Raw genomic sequence first — 15,555 nt, forward strand, 5'->3', positions numbered from 1 at the left:
CGCTTCCGCCGCCGCCGCTTCCGCCGCCGCCACTGTCTGCGCTGCCAGCGCCAACGGCCTCTGTAGCGGCGACCGCGCAGCCGCGGCCTCCGCGGGCGGCTTAAGCGGCGTCTGAGGCGGTGCAGAGGGCGTTAGCCGGAGAAGAGGCCGCGGCACGGGTGGCGGCGTCGCCAGACAAGCGGGGTCGGAGTCGGCGGCGCAAGCGGCCTGGGCAGCAAAAGCGGAGTCTAGATTCAAGTGGCCGCGGCGGCGACGCGGCGGCGGCAGAGTCGGCGGCGGCAGCGGTAACAGCGGCGGTGCAGACTGAGGCGTCAGCGGAGCAGGCGGTGGCGGTGCAGATGGCGGTGGCTTTGGCGGCGGCGGCATTGGCGGCGGCGGCGCAGGCGGTGGCGGCGGCGGAAGCGGCGGTGGCGCAGACGATGGTACAGACGATGGCGTCGGCGGTTCAGGCGGCCTCTGGGCAGAAAGGGGTGGCGGTGCAGGCGTCGGTGGCTTTGGTGGGGGCGGTATTGTCGGCGGCGGCGCAGACGGTTGGGCGGTTCAAGCGGCTTTGGCGCAGACAGCTAGACTGCACAAGCGGCAACCGCTTGGGCGTCCATGGCTCCAGCAGCGGCACCAGCGGCGTCCGCGACGGTAGCAGCGGTGGAACAGACAGCGCCGTGGGCGCAGACTGCATAGGCTACACAAGCAGTGTTGCCAACTCAAGCGGCGGATTCGGCGCAGATGGCAGCAACGCAGATGGCAGCAAAGCAGATTCGGCGGGGGCTGCGCTAGAGGCGGCAGCTGCAGCTCCAGGGAGGGCCAGCAACTGAGGAAGGGCAGAGGTAGGGCTGAGGACAGGCGCTGAGAAGGGAGGGGGGCAGATTTGGAAGGAATTCCTGGATGGCATTTCTCCTTCCAGTGGCGCCACTTTGGGCTTTGGGGTGGGCGGGCGGGTGTACAGCCAACCCTTGTCCTTGCGCGATAAGGACAGCCCGACCAGGTACCTGCTCTGAGCTGAGAGGGTGGAAGGGGAGGGAGGGTTGGTGGCGAGAAGGGGCTGGCGACGACAAGTCTCCGTGGCTCCCCAGGGCGAAGGGAGGCGCGCAATGCTAAAATGGAGATTCTCAGGGCTGGGGAAGGCTTCGGCGGCAGCGGTCCGGGTCGCTCCCGCTCAGGCTTGGCTGCTCTGGTGCAGCAGTCCTGGCGCAGGCTCCTCAGCGGCCGTCCGCCGCTGCCGCCGCCCTGGCCATTCCTCCCAGGGAAAGGGAGATTTACCCTGGTGAGGTGGGAGGGAGGGAGCCAGCCTGGGAGGGGAGAGGGAAGGAGCCAGCCCACTCCCTGCCTAGGGCCTCTGGCTGCCTTTGCAGCGCCCCGTCTGATCCAGCCAGCATCTCCTCTGCTGCACCCCACCCTGCTCCCGACAGCCCCACACTGCAGTCCACAAGTCTGCCCGCTCACCGCGCCCACCGCGGCCTCTCCTGGGGCGCTGCCATCTGTGCTGCCTGTTAGAGGTAGCAGGGTCTGGGCCCTGAGGTTGTGGGGTGACCTTGGGGGCACCCCGTGCACTCCCCGGTCCCTGTTTGGGTCCCTGGAAAGGGTGGGTGGTTGGTCTCCAAGCCAAGTTTGCAGCACTGGATGCCTGGGAAGTTGCTAGGGCTCACCAGTGCCTGTGTTTTGCTGTTTCTCCTCCTTTTTAACTGGATCCCTGTCTCTTCTCTCCCCTTTCCCCCACTCCTCACTCCTCAGAAGGCCAGAATGACCAGAGAACCTGCTGTAGAGAAAGGCTTTTGGGGTTTGAGCATCTGCACCTTCAGAAGCTGCGCTGAAGCCTTCATAGGCAGCCTCTGCCATGTGAGGGAAGGCACCTCCACCAGGTACTTGAAGATCTGGCTTAGCTTTGATGGGAGGACTTTTGTTGCTGAAGGTGTGGGAGACGGTAGAGGGCTCTCCTTGAGGTCCTCTTTCCAACTTGTTGAGGATGGCTTTTTTGTATTTGCAGGTGGTTGATGTGTGGTTTTGGTTGTGTGTATTTCGTGTTGTGTGCAAAGGGGTCCTATTCACTGCATGACTTGTGGGAGGACATTTGTCCAAGTTTTTGTCTCATTTCTAACGGGCTGGATTGGTTTGCCACTTGTACCCATTGGGTTATTGGTATGGATGGGCTCAAAAAGGGAGGAAGCAGGGATTTTTCTGTGGATTGGCGGAGTTTAGACATTTTCTTTTGACCATGTGTAGAATGGTTTTAATTGCCTGTCATGAATTACGTTTTCTTCTCCTGAGCGATTTGGTGGTGGAGGTACAGTTATGCTGGTTGATGTGCTTTTCCTGTCTTGAGCGGCAAATGTCTCTTCCTTTCTTGTGTTTGAAGATAAACATTGGGGTTGGATAAAGAAAGTGTAATTTTTTGGAAAGCTGAATTGTCAGTTTGTGTCTGTTTTCTGATGATCTTCTGCAGTGGTGATGGGAGTCTTTCTAGACAGTGTTAAGGTACACATTAGTCTTTTTTGGCAGCACAAAATCTCCTTTCTTTTGGAGCAAGGGTAGTTACTTCTGTAGGTTATTACTGTAGGCTTTGCCGTTTAGCTAATTGGGTTGGGGATAATGTGAAGTTGAGACCTTTGTGTAGAGGCTAGTCTGCTTTTCCTTAGTTGCCTGCCATTTTCTGAGGCCAGGCCAGCTAACTTGTCAGTGTATGCTATTAGTTGCTGGGATGGGAGGTTTGAGTGACGTAGGTTCATCCTGTGCTTCAGTCAATGTTGAAGAATTTCCAAGATGAATAACAACAATTTTTGGTAGGGACGCCTGGGTGGCTCAGTGGGTTAAGCCACTGCTATCGGCTCAGGTCATGATCCTGGGGCCATGGGATGGAGTCCCGCATCGGGCTCCTGGATTAGCGGGGATCCTGCCTCTCTCTCCACCTCTGCCTGCCTCTCTGCCTGCTTGTATGCTTTCTATCTCTCTTTATGCCACCCTACAAAAAAAAAAAAAAAACCAAAAACAAAAACAAAAACAAAACTATTCTGGTAAAAGGCAGCTGGGTGAGGAAGTGGTCACCACTAACTCAATTCGTTAGAACTTCAGGGAATAGTGGATCCCTGGATGTCTCCTTTGCAGTTTGAACTGAAACATGCTCTATTCTTTTGGCTCTCAGTTTCTCTTTGGCTCTGTCACCTGGGCCTTTTTGGTTGTGTTGTCTTCCTCCCCATGGGGAAGTTCCCTTCTTCTTTTTAAGGGAAGGGAGTTTTGTGTCTGTTAGTTTTTTTGTTTGTTTTTAAGGATTACTTATTCTTTAAAGATACTTGTTTCCTTGAGAGAGTCTCTGTGGGGGCAGGGAAGGCCAGAGGGACAGAGAGAGAATGTCAGGTACACTCTGCACTAAGCCAGGAGCCAGAATGAGGGCTCCATTAGAGGACCTCGAGATCATGACCTGAGCCAGAGTCAGGAGTTGGATGCTTAACCCACAGAGCCACCCAGGCACCCCTTTAAGTAAACTTTTTGAACCGCAGCATATATACAGAGAAGTGCACAGATCATAAGCCAAAAGCTTGAGGAACCTTCACAAGGGGAACACACCATGTGACTTTACACCCAGGACCCCAGGGTCTGTGATAACCCTCGTGAGGGTCACTTCTGCCACAGTTCTTGACTTCCGTTGCTGGGGAGCTGTTGTGCAAGTTCCTGAATTTGGTGTACGTGGAGTCATCCAGTTGGATGCACTCCTGGGCCTGTCTTATGGAGAGTCATCCGTGTTTGTGTGCGTGGTTGTGAGTTTACCAGTGCTGCTGTTTCATCCTCACACTATTTTAGAGCTCCACTCTGTGTGTAGACCCTTAGACATCCTAGAAATAGGATAGCTCCTTGGTGCCTTTTAATTACCTGCATCCTTGAACACAGGTGTCTTCTTTCAGCTGTAGTGTAAGGATCAAGCCTGGTGTGTGGAACTTTTCTACAGCCCATAAATGGAGAAAGCTTTTGCCTCCTCAGTTGTAGAGTTCTATCAGTCATTGCTCTTTCATGTCATTGGTGAAGTGGATAGAAAATGCCTGCTTTCAGGGAACTGAACGGATGTTGAAAAGGTGAGACAAAAAGGTCTTCAGTGGTGGGAGGCGCACCCATGGAATAAATGGGTCCATGGGAGAGATAGTTAGTCTCTGTGGGTACATTGGGAAAGGCCTTACTGAACCTGGGATTTATGATTCTTGGAGGTCGTTTGTTGGGCATGCCGATACAAGTTAGTTGTTTGTTCCCTCCTCCATCCTTGTTAAGCTCTTCCTTCACTTCAGAGGTCATCCACACCTTTCCACTTCACCCCAAAGGCTGGTAACTACCATTTACTGTATATAACCATCACCAGCCTTATGCGTCCAGGCCCGAGGCAAGCAAATCCAACTCTCTCTGCTTGGTCAAATTAAATTACGTGGCAGTTTTCATTGCCACTTTCTTTTCTGTTTTTTTTTTTTTTTTTAAGATTTTACTTATTTATTTGACATTGATCACAATTAGACAGAGAGGCAGGCAGAGAGAGATAGAGGAGGAAGCAGGCTCCCCGCCAAGCAGAGAACCAGAAGTGGGGCTGGATCCCAGGACCCTGGGATCATGCGCAGAGCCGAAGGCAGAGGCTTTAAGCCACTGATCCACCCAGGTGCCCCTCTCATTGCCTTTGAAATAAAGTCCAAATGCCAAGCATCATGAGGGGCTCCTGATTCAGTTCTTTCATGTTCCTTTAGGATTTCTGCAAGCAGACTGCCACCAATCCCCATGTGCCCTCCACATATAGGGGTCTGTGTTACCTGCCAACTGCTTGTGTCTTGGGCTGGGACCATGGGACCTCATTTCCATACCTTCACACCTACTCTTCCTCTGGATTTTCTCTGAAATGCTTTCCCTTGCTTCTGTGACCTGCCTCACTACCATTTGGACTCCTAGATGTCTCAGGAAGCCTGTTCATCACTCCAGTCAGGTGTAGCTCATCTTTGTAACACTCGAATTGTATTTTTATTGGCTTACCTCACCCTCCAAATCATGTACAATTCATTTAACACTTGAACAGAAGTTTTATTGGATCACCTACTACATTTTACCATTTTTGAGGGTAGGACCTTTTAAAAACAAAACAAAACAAAACAACCTAATGATTTTGAGGGAGGGATGGAGGGTGGGGACAGAGAGAGAGAAAGTTTTAAGCAGTCTTCATGCAGACTCTGAGCCCCACATGAGGCTCCATCTGATGACCCTGAGATCCTGAGCATCTGACCCTTAACTGATTTGAGCCACACAGGTGCCCCCTGAGGGCAGGACCTTCTTTTCACATCTTTATTTTTCTAAACAGTGTAGTACAGTGCCTGGCAGTGACAGGGATTCAGGAAATGTGTATAGAATACATGAAGATGAGTTTTAGTTGGAATCCGCCTAAAACTGTTCCATCCATTTGGAAGTTTTATGTAATAAATAAGCTTTCATACTAGGGCTTGAATCCTGTGTCTGTAATGTTACTAGGATAGGGGAAAGTTGTCTTTATGAAGTGTGTCCTTAAAAGTAGTATACCTGTTTTTCTTATTTTGTTTTTCTCACCAGGGCTGGAAATTAAACCCAGAACTTGAGTCTTGGATGCTGTAGGCAGTGCCTTGAAAGTACTTCCTGGAGTGGTGTGGAGCTTCAGAGCATGAGCACATTGACCTGAGCAAAAACTCTGATGATTACTAATCCTTTTGGGGTGTGCATTTGGTTATTTACGTGGCCGAGAAAGTCTTAAAAGTCTGCTGAGGAAGCGCAGGTCCATCATGCGCAAAATCGGTTTTGAGGAACTAGATGGGTGTGCACGTGACCTGGTGTCTAAAGGCAGTTTAAGAATGGGAACAGAACATGTTGGGTATCGATGGAGGGGTTATGCTGTCCATCGTGTAAGTTGTCTAGTGCTCATATACCTATAAGTTGGAAGTTGTACACAGAGTATATTCTGTTGAGGACTGTGGATTAATTCTGTTAAATGGAAGTCCTGACCATTCACTCCACGTATTGAGCTTTTAATTTCAGTTCTATGCAGTGATTGACTGTCGTGTCCAAGAAGAATTGTCAGTAAAGACACTGCAAGAAAACTGCAGTGTTAGTCAGAAATCAGGAATAGTGGAAATCATAAGGTAAACAAGGGAAATTTTAATTTTTCAACAGGATTAGATAATGCTCTCCTTTCCCCCGCTTTCTCAGTTTAGAAAAACTATTTAAATGATCCTTTGGTTAAGAGAAGAAACTGGTACAAGGGATATGTTAAAAAATATCTTACTTAAAACTTCGTATTAAGAGCATTCGCAATACATTTTAAGATGAAGTTGCTTTTGCGGGGAACAGGTAATTAAAGGGGATGTAGAATGCCAGTATTATCAGCCTGTATTGGATCTTCAAATCTATCGAGTACTTGGTGGTTAGTCAGGGAGAAAATATACCTGATTACTGCTTTCTGAGAAGAAATGAGATTTCCTATGTACAGTAGAAGGTTTATACACTGTTCATTCTTTTCTAGAAGTAAAAGTTGTCGAATATCATAAGTCTGCCAGAATATTCCAGGTTTCAGGAAATAATAAATCAGCTTAAAACGAACTTCAGTCAAAACCAAACCATTCTGGGGCACCTGGGTGGCTCAGCGGGTTAAGCCTCTGCCTTTGGCTCAGGTCATGATCCCAGGGTCCTGGGATTGAGCCCCACAACGGGTTCTCTGCTCAGCAGGGAGCCTGCTTCTTCCTCTGTCTCTGCCTGCCTGTCTGCCTACTTGTGATCTCTCTCTGTCAGATAAATAAATAAAATCTTAAAAACAAACAAAAAACAAACCGTTCTGTGTTTCTTGGGGTGCCTGGGTGGCTCAGTTGGTTAAGCATCTGCCTTTGGCTCAGGTCAGGATCCTGAGGTCCTGGGATTGAGCCCCACATCAGGCTCCCTGCTCAGAAGGTCTTACTTGGAGGGAAATGGGGCACTTACCCAGGTGGATAGGAGGTAGCTACCATAATAACGCCTGCTTGTAACCGGGTTAGTAGCCATGTGTTCACTTTGAGTTTCAAACTTGAATAAGCATGAAGGTTGGAACTCGGTTTATCTGGTACTACCAAAGCCTCTTTGAATTTTGATCCCATGAAGGAGAGAGATTATCAGCGCATTGGTAAAATTTAAAAAATAACGGATGTATTTGTAGGGTACTTTCCTGTATCATTCCATATATTCCTGATTCTCCTTTCTTTTGGTTGTGAAGGTGGTAATACATGCTTAGAAGAAATTAGGGGACAAAACAACATAAAGGTCACTTTTATTCTGCCTGTGTAGAATTACTTTTATTTGACCAATTTATTTGTTTATTCCCTGGACCACAAATATTTGCGTAATTATAGTTTTCTAGGTGATGTTTAATATGCTAGTTCATTGAATATTGAAAGTGCTATAGGTTGTAGTTCCGTGTAGGAATGGGGGTATCAGGCAGTGTATGATACAATACCAATTGAGTTTCTGGTTTGAAAGACATCAGTTCTGACCTGTTGGTTCTCTTTGGTTCATTTTGGGGTTTTCTTCTCTAAGGAAATTTTTTGTGATCACTTCATAGTTTTAGGGATTCCTTTTTGTAGGAAATAAAGCTAACATCCAGTTTCCAGTTTTCTTTTTGTTTCATTTTGTTTTGTTTTGCTTTGGGGGAGAATTAAAATATGTCTCTTGATTCTTAGTATCTGTGGCGTGATTAACTTTGCCGAAGTCTTTCATGAAAAGAAAAAGTATGGAAGACAATCCAGATTTAATGTCTTTCTACTAAATTTGTTTAATGTTGTGGTGCTCCAAATTTCCTATGTATCAGAATCTGCTGGAATGCTTGTTGAAACACATTGCTTGATTTCTGGCTCTACCCACCACCTTCCGGGTTTTTTTTAAGGAAGTAGGTCTGGGGTGGGGCCTGTGAATTTGCATTTATTTCTTAGAAGTTACTAGGTGATGTTAGTGCTGCTACTGCTGGTCTAAAGAGCACTACTGGGAACTATTGGTTAGATGACCTTAAATGCAAAAGAGAGGCCAGCCATGTTTCTTAATGAAACTGGAGATAGTTTTGATGTTACAGAAAACTGATGTTTTGGTATTTCACAGGGAATTTAAGAGAAGTGATATCCATTCACGTTTTAATTAATTAATTCATTCATTCATTAAAATGATTTTATTTGTCAGGAGATGTGGGGGAGAATGAGGAAGCACAAGCAGGGAGAGCAGCAGGCAGAGGCAGAAGCAGGCTCCCTGCTAAGTGGGAAGCCGCATGCGGGATTCGATCCCAGGACCCTGGGATCATGATGGGAGCTGAATTCAGTTGCTTAAGTGCCTGAGCCACCAAGGCATCCCTACATTCAATTTTTTTCACTTAGAGCTGGAATTAGATGCGATATCTTAATAAAAACATTGTGTGTAGTAGAAGAGCACTTATCAATTGGGGAACCATATCTACTAAATTTTTATCGTCCACATTGAAAAGTCAGATATTGTCTTGGTCTATTAATATGTGTGTTGGATTTCAGATACATGTAGTTTCAAAGGCTATTTCTTTGTAATGTATGTTAGAGCCAAGTTTGATAGGTTATTGAACTAACCTTTCAATAGAATGTTGGCCAAAGGATATGAACAGATAGTCAAAGAATGACAAATCAAGTCCAGAAACATGAGAAATATATAACTTCTATTACTTCAATACAAAACAACATTTTTGGCAAGTCAGATTTTAAAGACTACAAAAATCTTAGTGCATCTTGTAAGAAGTGGACATTGTAACAGCCTTGGTGGATAAGATAAGCTGCTTTGATTTTCTGAAGGCCAGTTGGTAGCAATTCCTTTAAAAGTATTTTTAGCTTGTGACCCAGCATTTGAACTAGGAATTAGTGTTCTCTGCATATACATTTTCTGTGTAAATTCATTTGTTACATCATTATTACAACAAAAAATAGCTGCCTGGCCAATGCACTCATTAAATGTTGGTAGTGTGCTTCATGAGGGGCAGATCTTTTGCTAAGACCACAAGGGTCTGTGGCCCAAAAAGTGGAGTTTGATAGTAATTCTTGCTGCAAGTTAAAAACAAACAAACAAAACAGTCTACATAGAGGTCAGGGAATTGATACAAAACTGTGTAATAGTTACAAATATTTTGCATGTCTTAATAATGTCAGCTTTACTTTTCGTATGGTAAAACTGGAAATAACCCAGATGTCCTTCAGTACATGAGTGGCACATCCATACCAGATGGAATACTTCTCAGCACTTAAGAAGGAACAAACTCTGGATGCATGCAGCAACTAGTGTGGATTTCAAGGGCATGATGCTGAGTGGAAGAAGCCAATCTGTACAGGTCACTCACTGTAGGCAGCCATTCACGTTTTTGTTATCACAAAGTTAGATTAGCAGTCACCAAAGGGTTAGGGCTGATGAGGTTGGGGGTGGGGTGGTGGTTGTGACTGGAAAGGGCTACTGAGAGGGAATGTTTTTTGTGTTGATGAAATCTGATCTTGATTGTGGTGGTTGTTACCTGAATCAACACTTGTGAGTAGGTGACCTAAAATGGTACACATGCGTCCCAATGTCAGTTTCCCGGTTTTGATGTCCTGTAATCCAGAGGATGCAACCCTGTCTGGGAAATGGGGTGGAAATTATATGGGCCTTCATACTGTTTTTGCAACACCCTGCGAATCTGTAATTATTTCAAAGTAAAATGTGAAGTTTTAGAAAGAATATCTAAAAAAGGAAGTGTTCACAGTATTAGATAAAACAAGTTTCAAAGTGATAAAACATATGATCCCACCTTGATATTTCATATCACTTAATACATTTACCTGGAAGTAATGAGTGATCAAAATATTCTGAGCAGTAGCATGGTGGATTCTTTTGGATTCTTTTGTGTGTGTATGCTTCTCTATAATGTCGATAGTTTAGATGAGCTGGTATCACTTTTGTCGTTTGAAAAACTGTATTCATAATAAGTTCCAAAAATCTAATTCTGGAATCTTAAAATTTAAATAAAAGATACACTGAGATCGTAAAGTTTTATTTATATTGGTTACACCAAGTTAGCATTTACATAGCTCTTAGCTGAGATTGGAGAGTATATTTATCCTCTAAAACGTGTTGTGTATGTAAATTTAAAGCTGTTTTTTGATCTTGGTATGACAAAAGTCCTGTTTGATGTCTGACTCCCCAGTGTTGTCCAATGTTAAGTATATACATTGCAGGCCACATGAAATTTCAAGCTTCATTAACCACATTGAGAAAGTAAAAAGCAGGCAAAATGATTATTTTTAAAGATTCTATTTATTTTTTGTCAGAGAGCAAGAGTGAGAGCAAGAGCTCCAGCAGATGTGCTCTCAAGCCAGAGAGCCCCTGTGGGCACATGCACAATCCAGGGGGAGAGGCAGGCAGAGGAGGCCGACCAGGCAGAAATGAGAAGCAGGCTCCCTGGTAAGCAAAGAGCTGGATGTGGAATTTGATCCCAGGACTCTGAGATCACAACCTGAGCTCAAGCATAATTAACTGAGCCACCCAGGTGTCCTTTGTTGAAATCATTTTTAAGAAATTTATTTTGTTTAATCAGTTATATCCAGAATATTATCATTTCAATATGTAATCAGTATAAAATCGCAGTGAGAAGTTTTACATTCATTTTATCATACTGTGATAAAAATCATACTGCTGTGGGAAACAGAGGCAGAAGAAACATTATTAAATTTCCTTACCTCCTGACAAGTCCTTAAAGCAGGCAGAGTGACTCTCGTCTAGGGACTCAACTACCCCACCTTAAGGGCTTGCTAAGGGCAAAGGGCAGTCCTAGCCTGACGGACCCCCTACCCCTCACCAGGACCCTGTGAGCACTTTAACAATTCCTTTGGAAACTTTATCTCTAAACCTCCCAGATAGTGTTGATGATTGTTCCCAATCATATGGCCTACTGATAGACATGTAAAGGGTCTCACAAAAAGGTTTTACTACTAGTAGTGAATAATCTTTCCCCCCCAAAATAGCTGGCCCCTCAAGGTCCTAGAAACCTTGCTTCCAAAATTCCTTAGAGACTGACACCATCCCAAATCCCTTCCCCACCCTACAAGTATATAATAGACCACTCCTGAGAACCCCAGGGCAGCATCTCTTCCTGCCCATAGGTCCTGTCCCCATACTTTAATAAATCACCATTTTGCACCAGAGAGGCCTCAAGAACCCTTTCTTGGTACTGAGCTCTAGACCTCACCCCACCAAACCTCACCTATGTTCCAGAAGTTCATCATTTGGCGTCCAGCTGGGGCTGTGAGTCTTTACATTTGGACTCTGAGCTTTGGTCCAAAGTTGGTGAGTCCGTTCTCGCTCCTTCCTTTACTCTCACTTCAGGGCTTTTCAAGGAGTATGGTCTTACTAGAACACTTGCATGTCAGTTGCTCAGGCTATAATCCTCTAGCCCGTGGCTAATCCACAGGGAAGAAAACATCAGATTTTTGGATGGAAGTTAGTACGCTGGCTAGAATGGTAATAAGACCCAGAAATTTGATGTCGTCTCTTTATTCCTGTTCTTACATAAAGTTGGCTTTCTTGGGCACGGGACAGCCACCTAAGTCACCAGGAAGGACCGCTGCCATTCTTAAGACTCCCATGTGAGGTTTCTTCCTGAATGATCTAATGTGATCTCCTCCACATGCCTGGCCTAGCCACTTCCTGCCGTGGGACCTCCACTGGGAGATGGCCAAAACCAGTATCCGATTGAATTAAAACACAACCGGGATCATTTCCTAGGGAAGTGGGCGGTAAGGACCCCATGTGTTGGAATGTCACATAGACCATGATGGGTTTCAGTCTTTACTGCTTCACGTCAGTGTCTTCTCCAAACTACTTAAAGCTATGAAATTGGGTAATTTCCCCTTGCCAAAATTTTTGTTGTTGTTGTTGTATCCCATGGGTTAAAAATGGCAGGGCAACCCCACAACTTGTAGAGTATAGGATGGCACAATATCCTAGTCCCTTCACCGGGCACCCATCTGTAGCCTAGGATGCGATGGGAAAGAAGAGGGACGCCGGCACCTCTCCAGGGCCTTTTATGGCAGGAATGCCTTCCCGTGAAGGTAGAATATTGATCAATAGCGAGGTCTTGAGGGACGCCTTCTTGAGGGTGGCTTTTGACATATGGGCAGCTCTGACATATCCTGTGTGGGATGACACCCAGGCATCAGGGGGGATTAGATAATGGACCTTCTTTCCTTTTCTGGGAGCATGGGCTCAGTAGGCTTCTTCAGTCCCAAGGACTCTACCGTGGGATGCCTTTGAACCCACTGGAAATAATTTGGATTGCAAAACTTAGGAGAGGACTGAGCTCCAGTAACACTTCATGGCCTCAGTGGGATCTATCAGTTAGAGCTCCTGTACAGGAAACAGGGTGAATGAACCTAGGGTGCCTTCATTGTTTATACCTAAGCTATCATTGCTGTACACCAGGACCCCGACCTAAGGGCGTTTTGCAGAATGTGTTTGCCTGAAGGAGTGAGCTAGTCAACTCCCTCCTGACATATTGGGTGATAATTACGTAAATAAGCCTTCTAGTAAACCCAGGTTGCTAGGCCACCCCTAGGTAAGGGGACTCTGACTTTGCCTCTCTCTGTTTCTCCTCATAGGTGTGGGGGCTTCTCCTTTACTCATTTCTGTGTTAATGGCTATAACTGGAGCCAGCTGGGGTTAGTCTAACTCGAGATGGAGACTTTGAGGAATATTCCCAGGCAGCTGCCAAAACTCCCTTTGTTTCAGGGAAATTCCCTTTTTTCTTTGGCCTGACATGGACTGCTTAACCCCTCCTTCCTGGCGGGAGTACATGGCTTCTGCTCCTCTGTTGGAGCTGTCCTTTTAACCATTGCTGGTACTCTAAGGTTTGGTCTTCCAGACTAAGGAAACTTTTTTCTTAAGAGGTCCGTGACTTACAGCAATGTAAAAATATTTATTTGTAAATAAAACATTCACCTTTTCTCTCTATCTGAACCCGCTAAAACTCAAAAGGTCTCATAAAGTGGTCTCGTCTCTGGATCACCTATTTCTTTGAGAGGTCTTTGGCCGCCATTCCAATCTTCTTGGCAGGTGACAGTATATAGGGCGTGTATCTGGGTAAAGAATCAGAGATAACATTTAGAAGAAGGTGCTCCGACCCATCCATTTCCGGTCCACGTGGGTTAATAAGAGACACAGCTGTGGTTCGGGGCTTGACATCTTTTTTTTCCGGGTGTGGATCCCAGGGTAGCATTCAATCGTGGTGGGCCTTGTTTCTTAGGCAGTTTTCCCCTTCCTCTTGAATCTGGGGGTTTCAGGTCATGAGCAGAGGATTTTGGCGATGGAAAAGCTGAATGAGATTCCGCTTCTAGAAACTGGACAAAAAGTACTGAAAAAGAATGATTGGCCACAGCTTGGTGATTTGGCTTCCCAGGTGCATTGGGGGCACTTCTGGATCCAGGCCCCCCAGTCACCCCACTGGGCACACCCGCGGGCTCTTGACCACGCAGCTGCCGCAACTGGTCTTCTTGGATCCCCGGTGTGCTTGCCATCAACCTCAACGCTTCTTGCCGTTAGCATCAGCTGCCTGGAAAGATCCCACAAAGAGTCTCCTTAGGAGGGTTTTGTCCACCATTCCTTCAGCCTTACTTACTAATGTCAAGAGTTTCTTCTGTGTGTCCTCCAGTATTTCCTGCTGAACCTCATTCTGTTTCTTGAACTCTTGGAGTTTGTCCTCCTTGACCTCCAAGTCGGCATTTGTTTGATGCAATCGTCCCTGTAACGACTTCAGTTTTCCTTCTAGGGTGTCTGCCTTTTCCATCCATTCAGCGAGTTCCAGCTTGAGGTTCGCTAGCCTTCGATCATAGTGCCTTCCCTCTTCCTGGGAGGTGGCAAGCCGGAGCGCCGCTTCCTCTTTCTGCTGGGTGACGACGTGCAATTACTCCCGCAGCGACTCTACCTGCAGACTGGCTCCATGGCTGCCCTTTTCTATGGCAGCGGAAGACAAAACGAGTTTTCCCTGCAGGACTGTCACTTCCTCTCTTAGCTGAGCCACTTGGATTTCTGAAGCCAAAGGTTCCAGGCGACGAGAATCTTGGGCTTCTGCAGTGACGTGCCGCCCTCTCTCCAGCTCCTGGGTTAGGCACAATTCTCTCTCATGTAACTGGTGACCCTCCTTCTGGTGGGCACAGGTTTCCATTTCTTTCTGTTTCTGTGCCAACACTACATCATCTCTCTCCTGTTGACCCACAACTGCCTTTTCCTGCTTTGACTGAACGGCCGGTTCAATTCCCCGCTCTCACCCTGTTCTTTCTCTCGCAGCAGTTGCTCCAGAGCAAGTGCCTTCTCTTTCATCGCGGCAAGCTGGGATTCCTCCTCCCTCCGCATCTTTGAAAGCAGCCGATTTGTCTCTTGCAAGGCCTGATTTTCCATGTCCTTTTCTCTACATGTTTCCACCATCTTTGCATTTTCCTCTTTCAGCCGACACACAACCATTTCAAAATCTGCTATCCTCTCCTTCAGACTGGTGAATGCCTGCCTCAGCAGCTCATTCTCACTCAGTTGGCCCCTGAGATTCTCCTGTAAAGAAAGCAGTTCCTCACTTTTTGATGGGATTCGGAGCTCCTGAGCCTGAGGGAAATCTTGTAAAACAGCCTGTTTCTCCTTCTGCTGCTCCATGTGGGAATCAGAATCGCTGTGTTCCTGTGGCTTCCCTTCTCCTTCCCCCGTAGCAGCCCCTGAAGCAATCCGTCTCTGCTGATCTTCCTGGAGGGTTTGAATCATTGTATCTTTTCCTTGCCCTGATTTTCTGAGCTCTTCTACCTCCTCTCGGAGCACCTGAGAAGACTCACTCACTCGGTCAGATTTCATGGCCTTCAGAGAGTTGGCTGCCTCTGCGGAATCGCTGGAGGGCCGGAGGAAAATCATGTCAAGGTTCCCTAAAAGGAGGTCCTTGGCATTGCAGAGCTCCCCGATGCGGAGCTTAAGTTGTGCTAGTTCCTTCTCTAGCTCTTGTAAGTTTATCTCATGTCCTTGGTAAGTGTGGATTTGGTCAAAGGAGGTCGTCTGTGGTTTCAAAACCTCGCTGTTGGTGCAAGCCCACGCCTGGAGTTGTCACAGATCTCTCTGAAGCTGGGGTGACTCACGCTTCATATTTTGGACTGTGGTCAGCACCTGCTCTTTCCACTCTTCCATGATCTTCACCCGCTGTGTTAATGTGTCCCGTTCCTGTAGAAGCTGCTGGAACTGATCAATAGAAACTCCTCCAACCTCATAACTAGTGCTGGGTGTCTGCAGGATTGTCATTAAAGGCTGGCATTTTTGACTTAATGCATCCACTTCCAGGTCTTTTTCTCGAATAATGTGTGACAAATTCCGAATCGTTTCTCTAAACAACTCTAGGCCACTGCTTTCTATTCTAGTGGACAGCTTTTGATTTTCCTCTTGCATCCTCTGGAGTTCTGCTTCTTTGGCAGCAAGTCGATCGGTCATTCTGTGATAGTTCCTTTTCAGATTGCTATTCTCCCTTGTCTTCTCATTTAGGACCACCAAGACCTGTTCGCT

At 46.6% G+C, this 15,555-nt stretch overlaps 1 long non-coding RNA gene and 1 other non-coding gene across 2 annotated transcripts; both read left to right on the plus strand.

Moving 5' to 3' along the window:
• Window positions 1-776: 776 nt before the first annotated feature.
• Window positions 777-1,760, plus strand: LOC122890059. Its single transcript, XR_006381034.1, has 2 exons — window positions 777-824; window positions 1,729-1,760. It is a non-coding gene; the product is annotated as an uncharacterized LOC122890059 (long non-coding RNA).
• A 7,148-nt stretch (window positions 1,761-8,908) lies between these two features.
• On the plus strand, window positions 8,909-9,058 carry LOC122890777. The gene has a single exon (XR_006381200.1). It is a non-coding gene; the product is annotated as a small nucleolar RNA SNORA62/SNORA6 family (small nucleolar RNA).
• The last annotated feature ends 6,497 nt before the right edge of the window (window positions 9,059-15,555 follow it).

The sequence above is a fragment of the Neovison vison genome, chromosome 11 (assembly GCF_020171115.1).
Source record: "Neovison vison isolate M4711 chromosome 11, ASM_NN_V1, whole genome shotgun sequence".
In the NCBI taxonomy this organism is placed as follows: domain Eukaryota; kingdom Metazoa; phylum Chordata; class Mammalia; order Carnivora; family Mustelidae; genus Neogale; species Neogale vison.